Source organism: Notamacropus eugenii, chromosome 3, assembly GCF_028372415.1.
Source record: "Notamacropus eugenii isolate mMacEug1 chromosome 3, mMacEug1.pri_v2, whole genome shotgun sequence".
Classification (NCBI taxonomy): Eukaryota; Metazoa; Chordata; class Mammalia; order Diprotodontia; family Macropodidae; genus Notamacropus; species Notamacropus eugenii.
This window is the reverse complement of record NC_092874.1, coordinates 1513592-1535187: the sequence shown is the minus strand read 5'-3', so window position 1 is coordinate 1535187 and position 21596 is coordinate 1513592. Positions and strand designations below refer to the sequence as shown.

At 43.0% G+C, this 21596-nt stretch overlaps 1 long non-coding RNA gene across 3 annotated transcripts in view; it reads left to right on the top strand.

The window, feature by feature from the left end:
• Positions 1-16630, top strand: part of LOC140532354 (uncharacterized) — a 58483-nt gene extending 41853 nt beyond the window's left edge. For all 3 annotated transcript variants that reach the window (XR_011976467.1, XR_011976468.1, XR_011976466.1), the window contains one exon: positions 14669-16630. This is a non-coding gene — a long non-coding RNA (uncharacterized lncRNA). The remainder of the gene's footprint in view (positions 1-14668) is intronic.
• The last annotated feature ends 4966 nt before the right edge of the window (positions 16631-21596 follow it).

The following is a 21596-nucleotide window of genomic DNA, read 5'->3' as shown; positions in this document are numbered from 1 at the left end:
ACCATCTGGGTGTGGCCTCCCTGGAGCCCTGGACATTCTCCTCCCCTCCTCCCCCAATGAAATTGTTCTTTACTGTTTCAAGGAGTATTAACTGAATATATACAAGCATGTTGTGTGTTTGGGAGGTGATTCCCAGGTATTTTATACATTTTGTCTTTTGGAATTAAGTTTCTTCCTCTTATTATTTCTTGTGTTTTGTTATTATTATATTGAAATGTGGCTGATATTTGAGGATGTTGTAGCCTGCAACTTTGCTGAAGCTGTGAATGGTCTCAGTTGGTCTCTTTGATGCTCCCCCAGGATTTTCCAAGCGTAATATTATATCATCAGTCAATATGGGTAATCTCTCTCCTCTTTACCTCTATTTATACCTTCAATTTTGCTTCTCTTCTTACCATTGCTAGTGTTTCCTAAACTACATCAAATAATAGTGGGGAGAGCGGTCATCCTTGCTTCATTCTTGCATTTATTAAAAAAGGTTCTCCTGTATTCCCATCACGTAAGAGACTTGCTTTTGGCTTTAGATAGATGTTTTTAATGAAATTTTTAAAAGGTTCCTCTATACTTACACTTTTAAAGTTTTTTTTATGGCATGAATGGGTGCTGTACTTTGTCAAAGGCTTTTTCTGAAACTGTGGAGATAATCATATGGTTTTGGATGTCTTTGTTTTTAATATGATTATTTTGGTTATTTTCCTAATGTTGAACCATCTTTGCATCTCTGATATTAACCTATTTGGTTATAATAAATGATTTTTTGGATGAATCACTGTAGTCTGCTTGGTCAAATTTTGTTTAAAGTTTCAGATGATTTTTAATTTCAATGATATTGACCTATAGTTTTCTTTCTGTGTTTTATCTTTCCCTGGTTGCGATTTTATGATTACACTTGACTCAGAATTCTGGTAGAATGCTTTCTTTCTCTATTTTAAGAGTAACTTGTGAAGTATGGTAATAACTGTTCTCTACAAGTTTGATATAATTCTCCTACGAATTCATCAGGTCCGGAAGCTGTTTTTTCCCCCTTTGGTAGTTCCTTTATAACAAGATCTATTTCTTTTTTTCCTGAGGTTGGGTAATGTAAGATTGCTATTTCTTCTTTTGATAGTTTGGATATTTTATATTTTTAAAGATATTCCTTTATTTTCAGTTTTCTTAGCATATAACTGTCCATAATATGATCTGATTATTGTTTTTATTTCTCCTGGTTTTGTTGCAATTTCACCTTGCTTATTTGCTATTTTATTGATTTGGTCTTCTGTCCTCTTCTTTTTAATCAGATCAGCTAAAAATATAATAGTTTTATTAGATTTTTTTCTCAAGGAGTCAGCTTTGATTTTTATTTTTATTTCTATGTCTATTTTGTTTCCAATTTATCTACTTCTCCAAATTTTAATACTTGTGCCTTTTTGTTTTTTTTATTGGTTGGCTTCCTAACATTTAAAATGGGTATCAGTTCATTAATCCTTTCTTTTTCAGTTTTGTTAAAGTGTGTTTGTAGTAGTATGACTCTCCCCTGAGAATTACCTTAGCTGTAGCCCAGACATCTCGGGATGTTCCGTTATTATCACTTTCTTTCACATAATTATTAACTGTTGCTATTATTTGTTCTTTGACCTACTTATTATTTAGGATTTCATTGTTAAGTCTCCATTTGGTCTATGCCATTTGTTTGTTGTCCCTGAACTAATGCCTACTTTTATTGTGTTATGGTCTGTAAAGGATGCGTTTACTATTTCTGCTTTTTTTACATTTGTTACAATTCTTTGTACCCTAATACATGGTCAGTTTTTGTAGAAGGTCCACGCGGTGTTAATGTGTGTGTATATATGCATCTGCATGTACATATGTGTGTATGTGTTTATGCCTACGTATGCCTTTGTATATAATATTATTTTGCAGTCCCATTTTGAAAATACTATATGTTTCTTAGTTCCAGTTTCTCCAGCAATTTGTTCACTTCCATATTTTCCCTTTTGCTTTTCTTTCTATTAGACTTATCTAGAACTAAGAGGGGAATATTGAAATCTCCTGTCCCTATTGTGTTATTAGCTGTGTCTTCCTGTAGCTTAGTTAATGTTTCCTTTATGAATTTGAATGCTAGAGGGGTTTAGAGTGTGTTTCTGATATTGTCATCTATAGTTACTTTCAGAACAATGTAGTTTTGTTGTTTATCTTCTTTGTACGTTTTTTGGATGTTTGTCTTTGCTTGTCAGATAGCATCATGACAATGCCTAACTTTTGGGATTCTCTTGGTCCATAAAAATATTTCCATTCCCTCAATTTTACTTCATCTATGCCTTTTTTTTTAAAAAAATTTGTTTCTTGTTAGCAACAGCTTGTATGGATTTGTTTTCTCATCCGATCTTTCCTTTTTTCATTGTATTGGACTGTTTAATCCCTTTACATGTAAAGTTATGAAAAGTTAGGATCCTCCATTTTTCTCTAATATTGAGCTTTTTTTTCAAGTTATGATTTTTTCCCTCTTCTACTGAAAACACAGCACTGTATCTCTTCAGTTACTTTAGCTTAATCTTTTAAAAGGTATTCCTATTCCCACTGACTCTCTTTCCTTCACTCCTGCTTCCTTTTGTTACCCCTTTCCCTTGGGAGCTTTAGTTATCTATTTCTTTTTATTTCCTGCCTTGACCTGCTTATTTCATTTTCCCCCTCCTTTTCTCTTCACAGTTAGTCAAGTAGATTCTTCCTTCCTCTCCTTCTCTCCTGTTCTTTCTGCTCAGCAGGGCTTTTTGCTTGTTTGTTTCATTTTGGGCACTCCTTTCCAGAGAGGATTTTCTTATTTTTTTCATTCTCCATCGTCTCTTTCTGTCTATTCTAGACTTTCATTGTTTGCTTCATGACTCCTATGATTGTCTAATCTCAGTCTAGTCTCTGTATCCCTCATGGAATCAGAACTTTTGAGATACCCTTGCTGAGCTTCCCTTTGAAGCACTGCCTGTAGCTCTCGTAGCCCCTTTCCCTTAGATTCTTCTTTTCTACTGTGCCTCACTCTCAGAACAATATTAATCGTACAAGTGACAGAGAGAGCACTGCCTCTGAGTAGGATCCTCCCCTGCCCCCTTACCTTCCTGATTATGCACCTCACACTGATCTATACTTTCACCCTGGTCACTTTCCTTCCCTATTTGCCTCAATTTATCCTTGGGTTCATACCCTCCGACTACCCCAGGATCCATCTCTCCTAGGCATTCCCATTCCCTTTTCCTAAGGTGGAATAAATGATTTTTTCAGGTAACAAATCCCCCAGACAACACCCAGCATCAGTTCCCATCTCCCTTCACAGAACATCTCTTTTCACCCATATAAGCATTCATCAGTAAAGCCCCCTGTCACCACCCAAAGAAGGCCTGTTTCCTCCCATTTCCCCCCATTCTTCCTCCACTCCCTTTCAGGCTCCTCTCTTCCTGTGTGACCACAGAGGTCACATTCTTCTGAATGCTATCTCTTGATTTGATCTGGGCACATCCCACACTCCCCTCTTCCCTGTCACCCTTCCGTCCTTTAATTCAGTTTTCCATTTGGTAATGCAGTCCCACAAGACATCAACTTAACTGTAGTTGAGGTGTCTCCAGGTCCTATCCATAATGCACCAACCCACTTCTTCACTGATACCACCACCTGACTTTCAGCTTCACCTGGATCTCCTTGTGTACATTTAGAAAGCAGTCACTCACTGGTCTCTCTGTTGTCCCTCTGTTGCTATTGCCGTCCCTGGCTACTCCATTCCTTCTCCCCATCTTTATTTCTGTTATCTGGGGTATGAGAAGCACATGATTTCTTCTTTCCAAAGAATGTTTCAAACACCTCTTTACTATTGAATGTCTGTCTTTGTTTTTAAGGATTAAGCTTAGTTTTGCTGGGTACTGGGGTGTATCCTGAATGTCATTGCTCTCCAGAACACATTATTCCATTTTCTCCTGCGTTTTATGATGTGTGCAGAAGGACTTTTGTTATTTAGATTTCCTTTTCTTTGTATCTGAAGGTATTTCTTCTGGTCACTTGAAGAACTTGTTGACATTTTAATTGAATTATTAAATTTAACCACTATATGTCCCGGAGTTTGTAGCTTTGGGTTTTGTTTCTGGAGCCTGTCTATGAATTCTTTGAATTGGCATTTCATTTTCTGTGTTCAGAAGTTCTGAGTGGTACTTCTGAATTATTTCTTGTATCATAGTGTTTAGGGTTTTTGTTCAGGTGTCATGTTCTTCTGGGAGACCTATAATTTATTCTTTGACCCGCTTAATCTTTAGGGTTAAACTATTTAGTTTCCAATAAATTCTTAATCTATCTTTCCACTGCCCTTTATTGAGTGTACTTTTATTGCATTATGATCTGAAAGGGATGAATTTAATATTTTTTGCCTTTCTATATTTGATTTTGAGTTTTTTATGCCCTAATATATGATCAGTTTTTATATAGGTGCCATGTACAATTAAGAAAAAATAAATTCTTTTCTATCTCCATTCAGGTTTCCACAGTGTCTGTCATTTCTAACTTTTCTAAAATTCTATTCATCTCCTTAACTTCTTTTTTGTTTATCTTGTGGTTAGATTTATCAAGTTCTGAGAGGGGAAATTTAAAGTCTTCCAATAGTGTGATTTTGTTGTCTACTTACTCCTGTAATTCACTTAGCTTCTCCTTTAAGAATTTTGATGCTATACCACTTTGGGCATATGTTTAGTATTAGTATTACTTCATTGTCTATGGTACCTTTTAGCAAGATGTAGTTTCCTTCCTTATTATCTCTTTTAATTAGATGTATTTTTGCTTTGTCTGAGATTCTGATTGCTACCCTTGCCTTTCTTTTTTACTTCTGCTCTAGCCCCTTACCTTTACTCTGTGTGTCCCTCTGCTTCAAGTGTGTTTCTTGTAAACAACATATTGTAGGATTCTGGTATTTAATCCACTCTATCTGCTTTCCGTTTTATGGGAGAGTTCATCCCATTCACATTCACAGTTATGCAAAGGAAGGTGGCCTAGCTGTACTATATCTAAAATTATATTATGAAGTGGTAGGGGCAGCTAGGTGTTACAGTGAATAGAGCACCAGTGCAGGAGTCAGGAGAACCTGAGTTCAAATCTCATCTCAGACACTTGACACTCACTAGCTTGGGCAAGTCACGTAACCCCAATTGCCTCATCCTGGGTCATCTCCAGTCATCCTGATGAATATCTGGTCACTGGATTTAGATGGCTCTGGAGAAGTGAGGCTGGTGACCTGCACAACCCTACCTCACTCAAAATAAAGTCAAGTGCAAGTCATATCATTATTTCTCTGATGGCATGGTCTTCTTTGGCAGTGAAGGACGAATACACACACACACACACACACACACACACACACACATACACACACATAAAGTGGTAGCTATCAAAACTATCTGGTACTGGCCAAGAAAGAGGGTGATGAATCAGTGGAGTAGATTAGATACAGAAGACATAGTTGTGAATGACCATAGTAATCTAGTGTTTGATATACCCAAAGATCCCAGTTTCTGGGATAAGAAGAATTTGACAAAAATTACTGGAAAAAATGAAAAGCGATATTAATGGTATAGACCAACATCTTACACTGTACACTAAGATAAAATCTAAATGGATACATTATTTAGACATAAAGGGTGATACCATAAGCAAATTAGAAGAGCAAGGAATAGTTTATCTGTCAAATCTATGCAGGAGGGAAGAATTTATGATCAAACAAGAGACAGAAAGCGTTATGAAATACAAAATGGATAATTGTGATTATATTAAATGGAAAAGTTTTTGCACAGACAATTCAACCAAGATTAGAAATAAAGCAAAAAGTTGGGAAATAATCTTTAGGGCAAGTGTCTCTGATAAAGGCCTCTCAGATATGTAGAGAATTGAGTCAAATTTATAAAAATACAAGCCATTCCTCAGTTGATAAATGGGGAAAAGATATGAACAGGTAATTTTCAAATGAAGAAATCAAAACAACATAGTCATATAAAATATTCCAAATCAATACTGATTAGAGAAATGCAAATTAAGGTACCACTTCACACTTATCAGATTGACTAATATGACAAAAAAGGAAAATGACGAATGTTAGAGGACGTGTGGGAAAATTGGAACATTAATGCTTTGTTGATGGAGGTGTGAACTGATTCAATCATCCTGGAGAGCAGTTTGGAACTATGCCCAAAGGGCTATAAAACTCTCCATACCCTTCGACCCAACAATACCACTGCTAGGTCTGTATCCTAAGGACATCTTAAAAATGGGAAAAAGACTTACATGTACAAAAACATTTATAGCAGCTCTCTTTGTGGTGGCCAAGAACTGGAAATTGAGGGGATGCCCATCAACTAGGGAATGGATGAACAAGTTGTGGTACATGAATGTAATGGAATATTTTGTGCTATAAGAAATGATGAGCAGACCTTCCCACAGGACTCTTGAGGCAAAATGCCATCCACACTCACAAAAAAAAAAAAAACTATGGAATTGGAACACAGAATGAATCAGAATCTTTTCTCTTGTGATATGTTTTGGTTGGGTTTGATTTTTCTCATGGTTTCTCCCATTTGTTTTAATTCTTCTGTGCAACATGACTAATGTGAAAATGTGTTTAATAAGAATATATGTGTAGAAAAAAAAGACTGTACAAAACAGAAACGACAACCAGGAAGATTTCAGAAAAATCTGGGGAGACTAACATGAACCAATGCAAAGTGAAGTGAGCAAAACTTGGGGAACATTTTACACAGTAGCAACACTGTAACAATGATCAGCTGTGAATGACTTAACTCTTCTCCACAATACAATGATCTGCACAATACCAAAGACCTCATGATAGAAAATACTATCCTCATCCAGAGAAAGAACTGATGGAGTCTGAATGCACATCGAAGCAGAGTATTTCCACTTTTTTGTGGTTCTTTTCTTTTTCTTCCTGTTTCTTCCTGCACAACATGACCAATATAGAAATGTTCTACATGATGGCATACATATAACCTATACATCTTAGGGAGGATGTGGTGAGGGAAGGAGGGAGATCATCTGGAGTGCAATTTTTGAAAATGAATGTTAAAACGGTATTTGTAAAAAAACAAAACAAAACCATTTTGAAAAAAAGATGCTATGGGGCAGAATTTGACCTGTCACCAGTATGTAAAGCTATACTCAGTGAAATACCTATATAACCTGCATGGTCTACCAAATACTATCAGTCAGGTCTCTCAGCACCAGAGATACAAAGGGATTGCTATCAGATCTTGAAAAGAGTGCTGCTTTTGGTACCATCATGCAGACTTGCTTTGTGGAAAGGAGCCAGGTTTGCCACGTTCTGCGGTCCTGTAGTCATCTTGTGGCTTTATCGCTGTCCTCCCAAGGCATCCATTGTCAGCAGCCCTTTTCTCCTATGTACTTCACTGTCTGCCTGTCACTGCCTGTCTTCAAACTCCATCCTGAGTCTAGGGGTATTTGTACTGAGTGATAAAGACTACCCAAGTAACGTGGTGCATCGGGACGAAAGCCTGGGACTCTCTGGCACCCAACTCACACCATGCAGTCTGCTTCCTTTCATCACTGTTGACAGCCTAGGAGGCCCTACTTGCTTCTAAGAAGGAAACGATGCCTCTTCCAGCAAGTGAAATGCAGGATGTGTGTGAAAACAGATGTTTTATAGGTGTTTCAGTCTGGATCTGTGTTTTTCATTTCTGAGAGGCAGGAACTACCCAAATACCTTATTGGTGCCTGGATTTGGGGACTTCTGGTCTCCTTGCAGGGCTGTGCACCATTTGGAGACCCAGAGGCTCCTTAGGACACAAACCTCTCAGGCAGCTAGGTGTGTAGCGGTTTGAGCAAGTGACCCAGGGTAAGCTCCTTGAAACCTCCCAGAGGCCACTCAAAAGCATTCAACCTCCTTCAGGTACATACCTGCAGACCCTCTTGGCTGCTCCTGGCTGGGGACTCTGGGCTCTCATTCCCTTTCCTATATCAGCTCAATCAGTGGCTGTCCCTTCTTCCCCCTTACCTTCTTGACCCCAGTGATATTGGTCACATTCAGCTCTTCCCAACTGTCCTTGAGATGCAATTTCCAGCTAGTTAACATACCTGGGCTGACTGGGGCATGTGAGAGACTTCCTGTGAGAACCTGTCTGTTCTGGTTCAAACATGGCAGTAGAAAGGAAGGGGTCCTACAGAGGTCAGTTGATACATGATAGGAACATGGCCAGGAGTCTGGACACCAGGTGGCCTTTATTGGCACAAAAGGTTATGGCTCTGCTCCTTGAGGGTAGGGATTTCTTTGTAGCTGGAGCCTAGAACAGTGTGGTACAACATAACTGCATGATCAATGCTTGCATCCAATTAATTGATCTCTGTTGGTGGCATGCAGTTCATGCCGAGGAAATTGTAGACTTTCTGAAGCACGAAGATGGTGGTGGATGGATCTTTTCAGGTGCCGTCTGGCATATAGGGTCTCCAGGTTTCCTCTTCTGCATTTACTATGGGGACTTGGACTGTCTTTCACATGTCCAGTGTCCTCAGACAGCTCCTGCTGCCCTGTGGATCCCTCCCTGCCAGATAATGATCGACAGATCCTACATCATCACTGGATGTTCTCATTCCTGCTTCCAGATCGTCAGTTCGGCTGAAATGCTTGGCTACCCTATTTTTTTAGAATGAGTAGGAGTCCTTCCCCTCCAACCAGAAGAAGCTGCCCTAGTTCTTGCTGAGTGGAAGCCTCCCAGCTCCTAAGGAAGAGATGTTCAGCCCAGAGGCAGGCACTCTGCTCTCTGGAACAAAGTGCTGTTGGCCCCAGTAGGCTGATAGTGCTTTCCTTTTCCCAGTGGATCCAAGCACCCAATTCTCCTATCTGTAGCATGGGCTTGCTGGGAGGTCTTGCACCCCCTGCAGGAGGCTGGTGTTATTCTTCTCAGACTCTGCTCAGCTGAATCTCTGCTTTCCACTCTCTCTTCAGGAAGATGGATCAATTCCCCAATAGACACTAGACAGTTCTGATGTGTTGTCCTTATATATCCCTGTCTAATCTTTGGTCTATTTTGGCAGGTTTTCCAGCACTTGGTTTTGAGTGGCCTTCCATCAGCCTGCTAGCTTGTCCTTTAAAATTCAACCAAAATGTATTATGCACCTACTGTGTACCATGTATTGTGGGCAGTTTTAGCTAAGGACTGGTCCCCTGGTCATTAAGGGGCATATGACACAGACGTGAATATCTCCAAAAACAGCAGGGAGAAAGAGGGGTGATGTTTTGTGAGGCCCCCAGCACTTGCCCTGCCCTCCTGGGTGCCCATGGGCTGACCTGGGCTGTGTCAGCTTGTGTTGGTTTGGGTGGGAGTGCCTTATTTTCCAGAGCCTAGCCCAGGGTTCTTCTAGCGCTGGTGTGACTGAGGCGTTCCTCCTCCTGAGCCCAGCCTGTCTGTTCAACAAGTTGCTCTTCACTTAGCCTGGAGTGGTCTCCCCTGGGTGTTTGACTCGAGATTTCCTTTGGGCACCCCTTGTCCCACCCCATGCCCTGATTAATCTGGCTGGACTCCCTTGCCATCAGTGCACAAGACTGATCTGGTAGGATGTAGGGGTCTGCCATCCTTGCTGCCTGGGTCTCTGCCGGCCACTCCTCCCCCTCCCATCTCTCGCCGATGCCGTCAGTGCTCCTGTCTGGGAGTGGGGTGCGATGCTCCTTCCCTCTGCCTCCTGCCCTGTCCCCTGGTACTCTGAAGGGGCTCCCAGACTCTGTCTGGTAACTCGGGATGTCGGCGCCGCTGGAATCTGCTCTGAGGTTTGGGGAGGCCAGAGACCTGCGTCTTCCACTCTTCTTTCCGGGGGTTTCTGCTAACTCCATTACCCTCCTCATCTCCTAGGAATGCGGCTGTGGGGTTATCTTTGGCTCTCCGCTTGAGCTCGGCTACAGCGCTTGGTATTTCTTTCAAAATGTAAACTCAGTTTTCAGCCCCGAATCTTCCAGAATTCTGTCATCTTTTCCTTCCTTCGGTCCTGAAACTCATCCTTTCCTCCGTGTCTCCACAACCAACCTCCTTTCTCAAACTTGGAGCAGCATCCCAATTCCTTACACATGCTCGCCCTGGGGGCCGTCTGTTCTGGGAGTCCTGGGGGCTGCACGGCCCATCTCTCTTGACCCTGCCCACCCCTACAGCTAGCTAAGCCCCTCGTGGAGGACAGCCTTCCTTTCCTTCCTTCTCTGACTGATTTCTCTAGGATTCTTTGGCTTCCCACTTCTTGGAGAATGCCCCTCCCCCTCTTTGTCTTCGGAGCTCAGTTCCAGATTCTGCTTGATGTCTCTCGAAAACTCTTCCTTTCTCGTTCCTCTCTCAGCTCCAGTGTTGTCCAGGCTCCTCTCTCCCTCATCCCGAACGTGCTCTTGACACAGCTTTCCAGGAGAGATTTCTCTCCCTGATGTCACTGACCAACCGGGCTGGGGAGGTGACCATGGCTTAATTTTTTAATTCAACTTTTAAAAATTTAATTTTTTAAGTGAAAAACTTCACCATACTTCAGCACTGGTTCTCTGGAACTGTGGTTGGTCACTCCATTGATTGGAGTTCTTAAGTCTTCAAAGTTATTTGTCATTCTTAATGTCATGCTATTGAACAAACTGTTCTGGTTCTACTCACGTGGATCTGGTTTATCAGAGACACTACCCCTGGCCCTCTGGCTGGTCCTCCCAAACACCATCCACCACAGCAGTATGGACCACAGGGATGGAAGAGACCAAGGATCAGGCTGGCTGAACCTGGGCTGATGATACTAGAGGGAGAAAGCACCTTTGGTGGAGCAAATGTTTCTCATAGGTCAGCTGCTGATTTGGCAGAGGGCTGGTGCCCGATGTCCAGGCATGCAGTGTAAGCTCCGATCTAACAGGCCATGGGTACAGAGACTGATGGGGGTGGTGAGGACCTGCCTCAAGGAAACAGGGGAGTGGGGACAAAGACCCTACAGCAGAGGCAGCAACCATGGAATGGGTCTCTCTACAGCCACATGCATGTACTCTCATGCATATACTCACACACACACATGCACCCACCCATATACACTCTCTCATACTCACACACAGACACACCCTCACACAGATACACATGCTCACAGACACAGACACACACTTACACACTCACATACACACTACTCTTTCTAGACATAAATAAAAGAGTTGAGTCTGGAGAGCTGGCATTCCTTGGGAGCTAGAAGGAGCTCCTGTGTTTCACAGGGCCCTTCAAGCATGTGCCACAGACCACAGATTCTCTGGCTTGGAGTAGAGAGGCTCGGCTTGAGCTGGCCTTTGGTTCTCATTTCTAGTATCCCCTTTCATGCATTTCCTCAACTGCTGCTTGTCAAGGCCTACAACTCAAGGAGTCTTGGGTCGGGTCTGGGGTAGACCCAAAGAGAGCAGCGGCCCCCAGCCCCTGCCTTTGCTACCTGCTTTTCTACTCTAGGCCCCTCTTGGCTCTGACGGCCATCCCCAAGTACAATGGGTGCGCTCTGGAGATGCAGTTGGGCCATGATGCCTCCACCTGTTTAATGTTTTCCCTCTCTTGGGTACTTTTTCAGCAATCTATCATTTGTGTGCAGATGGTCTAAAAGTTAACCTGGCATGGTGCTGTGGAGAACCAACTTGAGGCTGAGAGTCAGAAAGACCTGGATTCAAATCCTGCTTCTGAGATTGACTCACAGTGTGACCTCAGCCAAGTGAACCTCTTTCCTCTTCAGTAAAATGGACATAATAGTAACATCTCCCCTCGCAAGGTCATTGTGTGGATGGAATGAGATAATATCAGGTCTTCTGCATTCTTTAAAGTGCCGTGGAAATGCCTGCTTATTATTGTGATCACTCCCTCTCAACTAAATGCATCACCCCCAGCTCACATTGCTAAGCTGGGGTTCCCCAGAGGGAGGAGCCATCCTCCTAACGGTCATTTCTGAGCCCCACGGTGCTCCTCCCTTCACTAATCCCTCCTAAACGGCTCAGCACCAGGACCACACCTCCCTTGTGCTTTCCCTTGGCCCCCCTCCTGGAGCCCAGGCCACAAAGACCCTATCCAAAATGTCTAGGTGGCAGGAAAACCCATCCCCCCTCTCCCTTATTTCCTACCTCAGTTGAGGAACTGAGCCAGATCCTATGGGGAAGCCAATAAGGAAGAGCTATCACCCCTTCCAGGACTCTACATGGATTTGCTGTCTTCCTCTCCCTTCTCCTCCTCCCATGGGTGCTCCAAAGATGCTGCTAGGAATGTTTTGGAATATGTGGCATCTTTCTGTTTTTAATCTATGTGGAAGGTTTAGCTAGCAGGGGCATCTCTGGAGTGAAGAGGAAAGATATTTTAGTTAGTTTTTAAAAGCACAATCCCAAATTTCCAGAATGTTCAGACCAATTCACAGCTCCACCAAAAATGCATTCGTATACCTCTTGTTTCTAAGTGCCTCCAGCATCGATCATTTCCATCGTTTACCATTTTTACCAATGAGCTGGTCTGCCGTGCAACCTTAGATCTGTTTTGACTGAAATTTTCCTTGCTAATGATTGGGAATCGTTTTTCATTTGGTTGTTAGTAGTCTTTGATTCTCCTCTTGGGAGATGTCCTTTGACATATCAGAGATACAGGAGACTAGGTTTTGTCCCAGCTTTCTTCCTGGAGCAGAATTCAAAGTTTGGACACTGAAGGGGTTGGGGGTGGGGACTGATCCAGGCCCTTCCTCAAAATGAGGACTTGGGGAGGAGCTCATCATGGGAGAATAGGTGCCGGAAGAAGCCGGTTAATGCACAGCCAAGAATGGGGATCAAGCCTGGAGAGGACAGCCCTGCCCAAGCTTCTCTGGTCTCCGGGGTGTCCTGCCACAACGAGTAATGGCTGCTTGTTGAGTCCAGCCATCCGACTGGTTCTCATGACATGATTGCATTATTGTCCTCTTCTCCAAAAACACATGGGGCAAGGTTTACTAAATGTTCTGCTGGAAATCTGGGGAAGCCCTGGACTGTGCCTCCATCAGTGATGTCAGGAAGGGCAGCCTCTGTGAATAGCTGCTTCCCATCTGGTTGGTCATGACCCTTGTCTCTGAGGAGCCTTCCTGGGATGTTTCCAGGCTTCAAGGTTCTATGCTTGGCAGATTCTCAGCTCTTACCTTTATTATAGTTGTGGGACACGTTTGCCCTTCCCCAGTCAGGCGGGGCCCCTTCTGTTTCCCATGGTCTTCCACACATTCCCAGCATAGCTCAACCATTACATAATAATCATAGCTCATATGTGCTAAGAGCTGGAATACTGAGAAGGTAGAAAACAAACAAACAAACAAAGAAGTCTCCACTCTCCAGGAGCTCAGAGCCCATGGGAGAGACGGCCTGCAATATGCACATGTATGCAAACATGTGTATGTCATATATACGCATACATGATGGGCATTTTCTCAGGAATGTAGCAGTGGCTTTGGGGAAGATCAAGAAAGGGAATGTGTTTATGTAGCACCAGTATGTGCTAGGCATGGTCTGAAGGGCTTTATGTTTGACCTTCACAGCAACCCTGGGAAGTAGGGGCTGTTATTATCCCCAATTGACAGTTAAGGAAACAGAGGCAGGCAGATGTGAAGAGATTTCCCCAGGGTTATACAGCTGCTAAGTGTCTGGGGTTGGATTTGAACTCGAGGCTTCCTCGTTCCATGCCCAGTGCTCTGTGAACTTTGGCACCACCTGGCTCCCTCTGGTGAAAGGCTTTTTTGCAGACAATTGGAACTTAGATGATTCTGAGAGGGAGCCCGAGGAGCCATGAGGCAGAAATGAAGAGGGAGTGAATTCTGGGCTCGAATGGGGTCAGCCATTGGGAAGGCATGGAGACTCCATGAACAAGATGTGTTTTTGGGTCAGCATCACTGGATTGTGGTTGTTTAGGGGGAAGAAAGTGTAAGAAGCCTGGAACATAGGAGACAGTTGTTTTGGGATTTGATCTTGGAGGTCAGTGGGGGGTCCTGGAGTTTGTTGGACAGGGTGGGGTAGAGCGGGGTGGGACATGGAGGACAGGGTTGGACCTGAACCTTAGGAACACTTTAGCAGCTGAGTAGAAAGATCTGGGGCAGGCCCCCCAATAAGCAGGCATTTGCAATAGTCCAGGGCTGAGGAGATGAGGGCTCTGATTCTTCAACTTCTTGTGGCATGGGAGAGTCCCCTGAATAGGATGCATCTTCAGCTGTGTTCTAACTCCCATCAGGATATGGGATAAAGGTAACTCTCAGCTCTTGAGTCCTACCTGTTCTTCTGTCTGTGAGAGAAGGTGGAGGAGGGTACCTATATTAATAGTCTACAGGCCATAGGCTATTTAGCACCTCTACCTCCCTTACTTCACTAATTAATTTCACTGATGAATGCTCTTTACAGAATGCAAACCACCTGGGATGGGGATGGGAGAAGGGAGGGGTTGTCTGTTAGCCATTCCCACTTTAGTTAGAATTAGATCCAATTAGATCTTTTTTTTTTCCTTAGCATGGTGAGAAAGACTAAGAGATTATGAATTTTAATTACTGTGGAATGACAGGACACTTTGGGCAGCCAGAGTGCAGAATCGGGAAACTGTCCTCCAAAATTGTGACAAAAGTCCATGCTGTGAAGATGCAGAATGTGCTTTTTAACTTAACACAACCTCCTTCTGTCTCTTTATAGGAAGGTCCATATCTCAGTTCTGAGTTCGAACATTTGTGTGGGACAAGTTGGAGATCATTGCAGTAATGAAGAATCTTATCTCTTGCTGGAAACTCACTGAATGATTTTGACAAATGACTCATGCCTGAGGAGTAGCATCTTTTCTGTAGCATCTCTGTGGGCTTCCTTCCTCAGTGACAGGGGAGGGCTGGAGACCTGATCTGGAGAAGTCTGTCCTTTAGACTGGGTGCTGATTGGCCTCCCTTGGATGTGTCCTCTAAGCAACAAGCCGGGTGAGCCTCTTCTATGGAAGTGAACCACAAGGAACCAGCTTTGGAGTCGTCCCCAAGTCCACCTTTTTCTGTTTCTCTTTGAGTAGCTCCTCCCATCACATGTTTTAGGGCTCAAAAATAACCACAGTAACCTCTGTTCACCTATCCTGAGCATCTCAGAATGCTCTAGAGTTTTTTGAGCTTGATGCTAGTGGGGATGTTACTCATAAAGTTGAGGGAAAACTGGGACAATCAGTGAGGTCTGATGGACACACTTTGGACCCCAGAGACACTCTGAACCAAACTGGACTGTGCCAAGCGCTCCAGGATGGCTCACTTTGCTTGGGACAGCGGGAGTGACTGTCTCTGTTTCCATTTACTTTGATTTAATTTAAAATCTGCATTCTGAATTTAACACATGCCAAAAAGAACTTTTCCATATATGAAATAGAAAAGAAAAAAGAGGACCATGTGTGGAAACACACATCACTTTTATGTGCAGGAGGTTTGTAAAAAGAATTGAAGAAATTCAATATCTGACTTTTAAACTTGTCCCTTTGGCTGGCGTTTCCTTTTAGTCTTTTAAAAAATGCTTCATTTATCTTTTCCTCCTCCTCCTTCTCCTTTTCTTTCTCTCTTTGTTGTTAAAACATTATCCTTAGCCAGCCTTTCACCCATCCCCCAACCCCTCCTCTAATTAAAAAACAACTCCCCCAAACCAGTCTTTGTAACAAATAAAAGAAAGACAAAGAGAATTAATGCCCCCAACTGACCACATCCCAAAGCGCATGTTTCATTCTGCACCCTGAGTCCATCACCACTCTGTCAAGACTAAGCACGCTCCCTCATCAGTCTTCTGGAGTTCTAAGTGGTCATTGAATTGACCAGCATTGGCAAGTCTTTCAGAGTTGCCTTTACAACGTTGCTGCTGCTATATGCATCGTTCTCCTGGTTCTACTCACTTTGCTCTGCATCAGTTCATAAAAGTCTTCCCAGGTTTCTCTGAAACAGTTCCTTTCAAAATAATATCCCATTGTGACCACTACCAGGTCTGCATCCCAAAGAGATCATAAAAAAAGGGAAAAGGCCCTACACGTACAAAAATTATTTATGGTAGTTCTTTTTGCCATGGCAAAGAACTGGAAATTAAGGAAATGTCCATCCATTGGGAAATGGCTGAACAAGTGTGGGAAATTAATGTCATGGAATACTAGAGTGCTATGAGAAATGATGAACAGAATGGGAAGGCTTACATGAAAGGATGCAAAGAGAATTTAGTGGAACCAGAGAAACATTGTACACAGTAACAGCAACATTGTGTGATGATGAGCTGTGAATGACTTAGCTCTTCTCAGCAATGCGATGATCTAAGACAGTTCCAAGACTTGTGATGGAAAATGCTAACCACATTCAGAGAAAGAACTGTGGAGTCTGAACGCAAATCGAAGCACACTCTTTTCACTTTTTTGTTTTTGTTTTTTCTTCCTGTGATTTCCCTCCTTTGCTCTGATTCTTCTTTCACAACATGACTAATATGGAAATATGTTTAACATGATCATACATTTATAGCCTGTATCAGATTGCTTGTTGTCTTGGGGGAAGAGGGGAAAAAGGGAGGGAGAAAAATTTGGCACTCAAAATTTACAAAAATGAATGTTGAAAACTATCTTTACATGTAATTGGAAAATAAAATAGTATTAAGGAAAAATAATATCCCGTTGTAAGCATATATCATGATCTGTTTAACCATTCTCTAACTGATGAGGACCCCTTCCTTTTCAATTTCTTTCTTCAAAAAAAAAAATCCTATGAACATTTTCATGTATATTTCCTCTCTCTCTCTCTTTTTTATCTCTTTGGGGCATAGACCTAATCATAGTATTTCTGGTTAAAGGCTTCACAAAGGATGTGACCTTTGAGCTGAGGCTTGAAAGAAGAGGAGAATTTCAGCAGATATAAGTGAGGAGCAGGTGGATGAACTGTGCAAATGCATGGTAGTGGGAGAGTTCCTCCTTACCTCTAAAGTCTGCTTACAAATGTGTCTCTTTTTAAAAATGTTAATAATACAAAAAGACATTTCCATGAAGTCTGTAAAGAGCCCTCCCTGAAGATCCTGTATAGACAGGTCTGCCTTGGCCAATAACACAACTGGATCCCAATCCACTTCGAGACGAAGAACTATTGAAGCAACAAGGAGCTTGAGTGATTGTTCCCATGGGTTCGTGTAGACTGAGGTCCACAATTATGCAGCAGGAAATGACACCGCCCCTCTCCCCCACTCATCCCTCCCCCAAATTAACATTTATTGTGTATATATTTCATTGCGTATCTCTTGTATTCCCTGATAGAATGGAGGCTCTTTGAAGGCAGAATCTGTTCCTTTTTTCCTCTTTGCCTCCACCCCTGCCCTGCCCTCCCCAGTGCTTAACACGGAGCTTAGCCCATGGAACCACTGAGTCTTAATTGCAAATTGATTGGCATTGACCCTGCTGGCTGAGTTTCTTTAAACTTTATAATTGATTCTTAATAATGTCATCCCTCACTCCTTCCCCTCAAAGAAAGCCTAAAGAAAGGAAATGTTTATCCTCACAGTCTGTCCTTAAATCCCCAGCTGCTGTCCCAGGAGTTCTTGGACAGTCCGATGGGTGTTTCTCCTCCTCTTGTAGCCCACACCCACTGATGATTCATCCATCCACCCTTTCAGCGCCTACTCTGTGCCTGCACTGCTGAAGACACTAAGACAAATGGCCCTGCCCCCAAGGAACTTTTATTCTATTGGGGGAAAGGAATACAGGCTCAGAGTAGTCAATACAAAAGAGATACAAAGTCAGACAAAAGGAACTTGGGCAAGGTCTTCTCTCCTAAGGAGGAAATGGAGACCCAGAGAGGTTCCAGCGCACAGTCACTCACCATCTGAAATATTCCCAAATCGATGAGATGACCAAGATGGGAGGGCTGGCAGGAGGTGAAGGCAAGAGCAAGACTGGCTGTCTCGCACCCACACCAAAGTCCAGACTTGGCACCATTAGGCCTCTGCTTTGGGGAGAGCTCTGCCTTGGTTCAGTGTCTCTGCAGCAGCCAGTACCCATCCAGTTATCTAAGTGTTTGCACATACTTGGGCTTGAGGTGGGGTGGGTAGAGAGGGACCCCAAGGGTACCTGACAGAATGTTTCCACTTTCCTTTGGGTGCTTGAGGTCCAGTAAGCCTTGGACCTGTCTCCCTCTATCCCCTTCGAAACCAAAGATGAGAGGCAAGTCTCTCAACAATCAAAGCATCTCCTGTGCTTCTTCCATTCCAAAGAACTGGCTGCCTGTCTCCTCTTCCATAAGGCAGGTATTTGTCTCCCTCTTGGTGACTGGCAGAGAGCAGCTGGAAGAGATGGAATCTGGGGGCTTAGCTCTCCTTGGAGCCCCATCCCCAACCGTGTTTTTTCTTGCCCTCTAATGGTCAAATATGAGAGGTGCCAAGATTGAAAATTACTAATGATAGTATTGGCTGCTGTTTAAGTGGTCATCTTGTCAGTGAATTTCAATTTCCTTCATCATATTTTTCTTAAATAAGGAAGAGAATTAGACTTTATTATACTTTCCAGGGAAGCTTTGTGGGTGAAATGGAATGAATGACTTAGGGAAAAGGGGGGGGCAGTGGAGAGGGAAAATCAACCTTAAAATCCCTTAGAATGCCTCCCAAGATCAGTCTCTCCCACTGTACAAACATTTCTCACTTTTGCCTCTGGAGGAAGCTAAGTGATCACTTGCATCACTTGCATGGGGGACTTCTTCCATCCCCAGCCTTGTAAATGATGGGATACTCAGGCTTTCATGGACCTGTTCTCATCCCAGTGTCTGACTGTGGCCAGTGGAGGAAAGGGAGAGTCCTAAGGTGGGCAGAATGGTATGAGCAAGGTGGAGATCAGCCTAGACCAGGGGACATGTGGGAAAAGAGAGACCAGAGACTGGCCAAGGACTCGAGTCATTTCTGGTCACAGGAGGAATTAGGAGAATGGATAAACCTTGTGAAAGGATCCTGAAAAGGTGAAATAAAGAAGGGAAATAAGATGAAAATGGAGCAGAAGGAAAGGGATGGGAAGACTCAAAGAAGGCTCCTCTGAGCTGGTTTGTCTTTCAGGAGAAAGGAAAGGTCAAGCCCACAGACACCAGTGGAGGCACATTCCTGGTGGGGCTGGCAAGGACAGAGCTTGGTACTTGGCTCTCTCAATAATAAACTCCATAGGGAATGATCTTCCCACTTGAAGGGATGGATGAGGGCTTCCTTTCAAACTCAAGAGAAGAAAGTACTTGGAGAGGAACGCTAGGCTTTCCCCCCATTTAACACCATGCATTAGAACAAGCCTTCCAGAGCAGGACGAATGTCAGCCACAAAATGGAGGGGAAAGGTGAGTAATTCTCTGGCATCTGGCACTGATTGTGGGGTATCTCAGGTAAGACTCCCCCCCACCCCATCTATAGAACAAAGAGACCAATTGAATGAAAAGACAGCTGGAGTGCATTCTTCTTGGGAATTATTCTGGGAATTGTGAACCCACAGCTTTTCCTTGAAGTTGTGTTGATGTTAAAATTTTAATAAAGAAGTAGGAGGAGACTTGGTGTCAAATTTCGTCTCCCCCTTCAGCAGGAAGAGAAAATGAGCTCAGGGCCTGAGCGGGAGAAAAGAGGCTGTGAGAAGATCCTGAGTGGGCGATGAAGACAGAGAAGGAACGTCCTCCATGAAATAAAAACATATTCCCATTGTGGAAATCATGCTAACAGTGCAGTCAGAAGGGGGTGGGCAAACAAAACCAAAGGAATGCCAAGAAATTGCTAAGGCAGGACAACTTTGGGGAAAGGAGAGTCATCCTTGGGCCACTCAGGCCATCCTTGGGCTACCCTGTGGTCATCCTCATGACAAGGAGACAGCCTCAACAGAGAACCACCCCCCAGCTCCCCAAGGGCTCCCAGAAGGTGGAAACACTCTGTGAGCCCAGAAGCTCTCCCACTGACACATGGTCTCTGACATAGACTTCCCCTGACATTCCAACACGCAGCCCCAGAAGTGAGAGAAACACTCTCTATGTCCTCTGGAGGCCAGTCCAGCCAGGACTGGATTGAGGACACAGGAAGCTTAAAGAGGATAATTACTGAATGAAAATGTGCTTAGTGACAGAGATGGACATGAATACACTTAAAAATACACCTGTTCACCACCTCTGCCACCTTGGTGCACCTTTTCCCATAAGACTCCAGTGGAGCACAACCAAATCCAATGCAACCAAGATTAGGAGGGAAGCAGAAAACTGGGAAAGAATTTTTGTAACTAGTGTCTGTGACAAAGGCCTCATTTCTAAAATATAGAGAGAACTGAGTCAAATGTACAAGAATACAAGTCATTCCCCAATTGATAAATGGTCAAAGGATATGAACAGGCAGTTTTCAGAGGAAGAAATTAAAGATACCTATAGTCATATGAAAAAATGCTGTAAATCACTATTGATTAGAGAGATGCAAATCAAAACAACTCAGAGATATCACATCACACCTCTCAGATTGGCTAACATGACAGAACAGAAGGATGATGAATGTTGGAGAAGATATGGGAGAATTGGAACACTGATTCATTGTTGGTGGAGCTGTGAGCTGATCCAACCATTCTGGAGAGCAATTTGGAACTATGTCCAAAGGGCTACAAAAATGTGCATACCCTTTGACCCAGCAATATCTCTGCTAGGACTGTATCCCCAAAATAAAAATGAGAAAGGGTCCCAGATGTACAAAAATATTGGTAGCAGCTCTCTTTGTGGTGGTCAAAAACTGGAAATCAAGGGGATGCCCATCAATTGGGGAATGGCTAAATAAACTGTGGTATATGAATATAATGGAATTCTATTGTGCTATAAGAAATGATGAACAGGAAGACTTCAGAGGGGCCTGGAAAGCCTGATATGATTTGATGCTCAGTGAAAGGAGCAGAACCAAGAGAACTTTGTGCTCAACAGCAACCGCAGTGTGTGAGGATTTTTTTCTGGTAGACTTAGAACTTCATTTCAATACAAGGACTTAAAAAATTCCCAATGCTTTTTTAAGGCAAAATGCCTTCCACATTCGGAGAAAGAACTATGGAATTCAGTAGCAGATTGTAGCAGATTATTTTCTTTTGTATTCCATTTTGGTTTGTTATATGATTTCTCCCATTCATTTTAATTCGTCTGTACAACATGACTATGGTAAAAATGTATTTAATAGGAATGTATGTGTAGAACCTATATAAAATTGTATGCCATCTCAGGGAGAGAGGGGGAGGAAGGGGAAGAAAAAATCTAGGTTATATGGTAATGATTGTGGAACACTGAAAATAAATAAATAAATAAAACGTAATTGGGAAAAAATAAAATGCTATTAAAATATTGGTGAGGCAGGGTTCAAATCTAAGGCTACTGAATTTAAAACATCAAATATTCTTCATATTTTATTACAGATAAAGACTTAAAAGAGGCAAAAAAAAAAGACTTTGGTGGAGAAAAAGGTCTGGTAATGACTCAGTCTGTCACTCCAGCCAGGCTTCTGGGAGGAAGGAGAGGAGATCAGGGCCACAAGGCCCTCCTCCAGCATTGGATAGACAGAGCCCAGGCCCGAGGTATTCTGGCCTTTCCAGAGCCTCCACTGGCAGCTCAAGTGTGCAG